The following is a 7,636-nucleotide window of genomic DNA, read 5'->3' on the forward strand; positions in this document are numbered from 1 at the left end:
AGTTCACTCATTACTACTAAGAAAACCAGTTTTAACTTAAATCAAAGAAACGCCAAGGAACTTTGCTTAAAGCCAGGAAACAGGTTAGGATCTGTTCAAATGGTAGGTGCATGAACCTAGCAGTCTCATGTACTTTTATCTTCTGTTCTGGTTCAATTTTCCTGATTAAATTCTGGTATATAATATTCAACTCCACACTTGTCCCTATGATTAAGTTGACCATTTTCTTAGTTTTTGGACTCTTATTTCCGTGTGTCTGTGTTTAATTTTCCTGATACAGCACACCCTTGAGAACTTTTTGGAGATCTGGTCTGGTGCTAGTAAATTCTTTCAGGTTTTATTTATCTGAGAATGTTCTTGTCTTTTCTTCCCACCTGAAAGATAATCTTGCCGGGTACAGTATTGGATGAAATTGCTTCTCTCTTAACACTTTGAATTTATTTTCCCATTCTCTCCTCGCTTGCATTGTTTCCGATGAGAGATCTGCTGTTAGCCTGATGGGATGTCCTTTGTAGGTAACTTGATGTTTTTCTCTTGCCAATCTTAGTATCTTGTCTTTGTCTGCGGTTTTGGTTAACCTGGCTATAATGTGTCTTAGAGAAGATCTTCTTGGATTGATTCTACTTGGGGTCCTTTGTATTTCTTGGGACTGGATCTTTGAATGTCTCTCTAGGTTTGCAAAGTTTTCTTCCAGGATTTCATGGAATAGATTATCAATTCCCTTATGGGTCTCCTTGCCTTCTGGGATACCAATTATCTGGATGTTTGGAATGTTTGATGGTATCTAATATTTACCATATATTATTCTCATTTTGGGGGGCAATTTTCTCAATCTTCATGGTAGATTTTTCTAGGCTAGCAATTCTAACTTCTACATCTGAGATTCAATTTTCTGTATGATCTAGTCTGGTTTTAATAATTGCAAGGGAGGTTTTGACTTCCTATATTATAGCCTTCATCTCTAACATATCCATTTGATTATTTTTTATAGTGTGCATTTCCTCTTTTAGATCTTGCAAGAATTTCCTCACCTCCTAGAACTTGTCAGCTCCTTTCTCCTGCCTCTTCTGCAGTTCATTGTCTCTCTTCTCTTCCATCTCTGTTAGCTTCTCTGTTAGCTTTGTCATTATGAATATTCTAAAATCCTTATCGGACATTTCTATGAGTTTCATTGTATTGTCTGAGGATGAAGAGGTGTTATTATTTTCTCTTGGAGGAGAGGTATTGTCTTGCTTTCCCATATTTCTTGTGATCCCGTGATGATTTCTAGTCATCAAATGGACGGTGCGTTTCTTCCTAATTCTTGAAGTTCAATCTGAGTATTCAGAGGTGAACAAAAGGAGGTGATCTTCAGTCTTTCTTCTTTTCCATTTTCACTCTGTGCATCATATTCAGGGTGAAGAGAGGAATATTCTGACCCTAATCATATTCAACTTATTGGAAACTGTGCACTTGGACCTGTCTAGACACTTAGTGAGTAGAGGCTGATCAGAAAATGAATAAAGATAAAGAAAAAAGGAAAAGAATTAAGAGGAAAGAAGAAGAAATAATAAAATGAAAAAGAAAAAGAAAAAAAAGAGCATAGAAAACCGTAAGATTATCATTTTAAAAAGCAAAAATGAAAACCAACATTTCACAGCTGAAGTGCGGTATCCATATCAGGATAGGCCTGGCTTTGCTGGTGCCTTTCCCACTAGAAATGTATCTGAAGGGGGAAGTCTCAGCAGAAAATCCTCATTTTTGGTCAAGGAAACCAATATTTCACAGCTAAAAGTATGGTATCCATATCAGGATAGCAAAATTGTCCACTTAATGACAGTTTAGCACTGCTTGAATGTCTCCTTCTTTGTCTTCCAAATATCTTCCACTATAGTAAAAAAAACATGTTAATCTACTCAAAGAGCTCTTTCTACAATTCTTGTAGAATGGTCAATGAAACTTAAAACTTCCTCAGAGTGCAAAATTTGTTGCTTTTCTTCTTCAGTTAGCTCATGAGGGGGGGATTTTACTATCATTTTCTTCATTTTTTTTTTTAAGGTTTTTCTCTTCTTCAGATTAAATAAGTGGTTTGGAAGTCATTACATCTTCTTCCTCTTCATCTTCTTTGAGTTGAACCATAACTGGATTTGAGTTTCATTTGTATAGGTCACCATCTCTAGCAGAGAAAAGTCAACTTGTGTAATCTGAGTGAAGCTGCAGGGCTGATGGATCTGTATCCCTATGCAGTGTCCTAGATCCCACAGCACCGTCTCCAGAGTCTTGGCTCCCAGCTTTGCTTTGTGTCTTCACAGATTTGGAGGATGGAGACATAGGAGGAGGAACAATGAGGGATTCTGGAGTCAGTCCCATGCTTTGGAGCAATGCTTCAGCTTCTCTTCTTTTCTCTTCTTTTCAAGATCTGGTTCTTCTTGAACAGGAGCAACAGCTTCCTTCTTCTGATCAGTTTCTTTCTTTTTATTTATTTTTCTTTTTTCTTTCTTCTTCTTTTCTTCTCTGATTTGGGCCAACCGCTGCTACTTCTGTTCCAGCTCAGCCTTTAGTTCACTTTTATCCAATGTGTTTATGACCTGTCAGGTGGTGTGATGAGAAAGAGTCCTTCAGCCTGCAACTTCCTGGAAATACCTCGCTTAAGTCCCCAACACCAATTCTGGAATCTAACTTTTTGAGCATATCTGTCAATAGCAGGCATCTACTTAGTTTAATGCATGGACTCTTAAGGCTCATATGATCAATCTGAGGCTTTTGAAGAATTATCTGCAAACACCATGAGTGTGGCCTTTATCATTTATTCATCATTCAACAAATATTTTTGAATACTTTTTAGATGACAGCTATTTTGTTACTGGAGATACAAGCGTAAATAAAACACTGCCATAGTCTAAAGAAAGTTACAGTTTAGGATGAAAAAGACAACAAACAGTTCATTACAGAAAATAGAACAGGGTGAGAGCAGTGATCACATTAGATTTAGACAGGCTAATGTAAGCATACTTTTGGGGATATCCATGAAAAGACAAGGTTCTGAAATTTATTAGCGGGGTTTGTGAAAGACATGTAGATTTGGTGGCCATTATACAGGAAGTGAATGAGGTCTCTCAGGAAGAATATACACACTGGAGAGGGAAGGTTAAGAACTAAATTTTGTGAAATATTTGCAATGACAGGGAGAAGATCTGGTCACTGAGGCTGTTTAGAAATAGTTCTGTTCTTTTCCTTCTGGGCATAAGGTAGGATTGCATTTTTCTGTCCCTGTGAGGTTATGCCCATGCTACTTGCTTTGGCCAATGGGACATGAGCAGACGTGATGTGTCGCTCCTTGGCAGAAGCTTTACAAGGCAGTGCATGAGTCAGCTGCTTCCCTTTTCTTCACCTGGATGATTAGGCAGTGAGTGGAGATGGAGCCTCTGCCAAGCTGTTTTCCCTTAGTGATTCTCAATAGTGAAGCCTGGATTTGCAGTGTGAATGAGGTTACTGTTGCTGAGTTATGCCACTGAATTATTTGTTACCCTACTGTCCCCTAGTTTATCCTAATGATTCAGAGAGAGTCATAAGAAAAGGAGACTTTCAAGGAGATTGTTTTTTAAAATGGTGAGAGAGCGGTCATAGCAATGAAGATGCCAATGCTTCATTGCAAGATATAGATCGGAAAGTATTGATTTAATTTGGCATTTCTCAGGTCGTTGTGATTTTAATAAGTTATGCAATGTGAAAAAATATAGTCCCTGACTCGGTGGTTTGAAACTCATGCCGGGCGCGTGTGCGTGCGTGCCCAAGATCCCGAGAGGAGAATGGAGGAGAAGGGATTGCGGCGTGGCCATCCCCCCTGGGGGGTGATTTCTCGCTTTCTGTCTCTATGTCTCTCTGTCTGTCTGGCGAGCGCACGTGCCCTATAGCGAAAAAAACCTCTCAAAAAAATTATATAGTCCCTTTCAGATGGCTGACAATTTAAGGAAAGAAAATACAAGTGTGGGCTGTAGTGAAGTGAGGATATTGTCATTTTCTTGCCTCTGGTGTACTTTTTACACTTCAGCAATTTGGCTTCTGATCCTATGAAACTTCTCTCCTCGCCCTCCCCTGCTCATTTTGAGAGCTTTCCTACTTCCTTACTGCTTCCTTCCTTCCCTCCTCTCTTGTCTCAGTGGCCTCTCTTTAGATTCCATTACTGCTTCCTCCATCTTTCTCAGGGGAACTTCTTAAAAGAGAAGCCTGTAATTGCCATTTACTCTTCCTCACCTCTTATTCCCTCCTCAGCCTACTGCAAATTGATGTTTGACCTCATCAGTCTACTGAAATGGCTAATGCCGAGAAGACTTTTTATAAAAAACACATATAATTAGTTTTTTTTTTTTACTGTATGCATACATCTCTTTAATTTTATATTGTGACACAGTGCACGATTATTTGCTGAGGTGTTCATTTTATATTAGCCAAATAGAAAATTGAAACTGTCAGTCAAACTAGCTGGAATAAGAAATAATATTTTTATTAGCAGTAAACAGAAACTACTTGCATAATAAAAATATTTTTGCTTGCCAGAGGGGAAAGAAAATGAGAAATGACCTCACCCACTTGGGGAATGGTCACACTCCAATCTCTTTTCCCTATTTTCCCGTCCTTTTGGAATTTTGGGCACACATAAACATGTGCCAGGCATTTTTTTTTTTCTTGAAGCCGCTGGGCCTGGGACTTGAGTCACTGAGTTGGCTATGTGGGGTCCAGCTGCCTTAACCACCATGTCACTAGTTGCCCAACACAGTGTTTTATTTCATTTTTTTTGAAAGATTTTGAATAAGGTTTGTCTTGTTATTTGTTTATTTAGTTTGTCTTATAATCCTAATATTTAAACATAAATTTAATAAAGTCTTGTTCAATTTGTGATTTCCCTATAGTAGCACAATAATACTATGAGAATGTTCACAGGCATTTTCTCATTTATTCTTCAAACAACTTTTGAAGGGTATTTAATTCCCCCTCTATTTATAGACCAAGAAATGGAAATTGAAAGAGGAAGACAAATAGCCACGAAATCCTGCCACAGGGTGCAAATGTGTGTATGCTCCCACCTAGGTTTTTCTGACCCCAAATTTAGAGCTGTATATGCCCCATCTACTTAGATACAGTACATGTACACGAGTAACAAGAGACATGACCTCTTCAAAGTAAATTTTTTTTTAATTGACATTTTTGTTTAAACATTAGAGGACCATACATTTAAGCTATTTTGATGCCTTATCAAAATATTATATATGAAATGAGTTTTGATATGAAAAGAGTTTAGGATGGCAATAAGAAGCCACCATACATTTTAATAGACATTCTTTCATGCCACTCTGCTCTGAGCAGACACAGTTGTATTGTCTTTAACGTAGAGATGGGTGTTTAATACCTTTCACAACGAGAAGAGGTTAAAAGGGTTTGAGTTGAAATAGTGAGAAAAGTAATAGGATATGATTGTTATCTTAAATATAGCCATCAGACTGTTGATTTAAGCTTCAGTCAGTCTTAAAATATTCATAAAATATTCATAACACAATTTCATGGACATCCATGGTTCATTTATCACTGCCTATGAAGCCAAAGACTCTGCTTTAACTGTAAGACTGATACATATGTGTAAACTAAAATCTTTGTAGATATCTTTAAAAATTCAAGTAATGGATATTACTTCCATTAGTAAGTTAAGTGTTCTATTCAGACTAAAAAATATGAATTTACCTTTTTATTTTTTGAGAGATTTTTGTTAAAGGGCATGTGTACTTGCCAGAGAGACAGACAGAGAGACAGAAAATGAGAAATCACCCCCTAAGGTGGAGGGCCACACTGCAATCCCTTCTCCTCCATTCTCCCTGTGGGATCTTGGGCATGGATGAACACGTGCCCAGCATGAGTTTTAACCTGCTGGGGACTCAAATCACAATCTTATGTGGGAATCCAGTCACATAACCATTACGTAGTCTCTTGGCCCCATGGCGTTACCTTTTATATTTCAATATATATTAATAAAAATTTCTTTTCAATGACAGCCTTCCTGAGAAGATACATAGACTATGGGAAATGGTGAAGACAACAGGATTAAGAACTGACTGATTCACCAGGACAACAAATTCAGGGAATTAGGTTCTAGCAGGGAACTAGAGTAATTAAACAGGATGAGCAACTACTTATAGGAATAAAAATAATTTTTAGTGCCAAGTATGCTTTTTAAAAATTTTTATTTTAAAAATTTTCTAGAGGATGCATACACTTGCTGGAGAGAGAGAGAGAGAGAGAGAGAGAAAGAGATGAGAGATAGTGGAAAAGTAACCCCCTCATAGACAGTGGTCATACTGCAATCTTTTATTTTTTTAAATTTTTAAATTTTGGCCACGTACACACATACCCTTGTATGTTTTTCAAGCCACCAAGACCAGGACTTGGGCCATGCAGTTGGCCTTGTGGAATCTGGCTTTCTTGACACACTCTCTGGTCTATGAGGCATGTGTAATTGGGAAAAGTGATTTTTTCCTAAGGGTTAGCAGCATGATCAGAAGCTGAAAGAAAGATGGCATATGTGGGAGACTGTGAGGCTGTGCCTTGTTAGAACAGGTGGACAGGCTACTGTGGGTGGTAGAATACCTGTTAGGTGCAACAAATAGTTATTGAAGCTCATGACAAAGAACTGGCCTGATCCTCAGTTTTAGGCTAACCATTCTATAATTTCCACAAATGGAATTTGAAAGGGAGTAACTAGACTTAGGGACATCAGTATGATTGTAGAATTTTGGATTTTATAAACTAGAGAAATTCCTAAAATAAATTCTTGAGGGCTAACATGTATTGTCAACCATTTATTGGCTAAGAAAGGAAACTATAACAGCAACAACAATAAAGTAAATTACTTTAAAAACATAGACAATTCAATATATACTTAAAAAAAGTCACAAAAGAACTAGAATTATCAAATGTGCACAACATAATGTCATCTTCAATTATGAAGGATATGAATATGTGTATATCCTTGATTTGATTACTGAACACCATATGCATGCTTAAAAACCATACTATACTACACAGAAATGTACATCAAATTAAGTAAGTCAGAAATCATAACTTTGAACAAGTAACCATGCCATGTTTCCACTGTTTCAGAAGGGAAAGGATAGTGTGTGTGTGTGTGTGTGTGTGTGTGTGTGTGTGTGTGTTTTATAGAAGGTCTTGCTGTCTTACCCACACTGGCCATGAGCTCATGATCCTCCTGCCTTAACTTCTTGGGCAGCTAGGACTGAAGGTTTGCCACGTGACTGGCTTTAAGAAAGAGCAAGGAATCAAGCCCAGGTCTCCCATGTGCATCCTGCCAAGCAGCACTGACTACCATGCACTGCTACAGTTGGGCTAGGAATGGAATTTTAACATTAAATTAGTAGGAAAGACTTACTTGCAGAGGACAGAACATTGAAATGGATAAACTCAATGTTTTTTTTTTTTAAGATTATTTTATTTAACTTTATTTATTTATTTTCAACTTGGTTAGAGAGGGACAGAGTGAGAGAGAGAGAGAGAAAGTGAGAAAGCAAACTATCAGGCCCAGGACTCGAACCATGGTCAGCCATGTGGGAGTCCAGCACCCTTAACCACCATGCCACCTGCCGGCCCTGAT

The 7,636-nt window shown here is 37.8% G+C and overlaps 1 pseudogene; it reads right to left on the reverse strand.

Moving 5' to 3' along the window:
* Positions 1–7,636, reverse strand: part of LOC102502321 (cytoplasmic dynein 1 intermediate chain 2 pseudogene) — a 33,360-nt pseudogene that overhangs the window by 3,146 nt on the left and 22,578 nt on the right.

Source organism: Tupaia chinensis, unplaced genomic scaffold, assembly GCF_000334495.1.
Source record: "Tupaia chinensis unplaced genomic scaffold, TupChi_1.0 Scaffold000111_1, whole genome shotgun sequence".
NCBI lineage: Eukaryota > Metazoa > Chordata > Mammalia > Scandentia > Tupaiidae > Tupaia > Tupaia belangeri.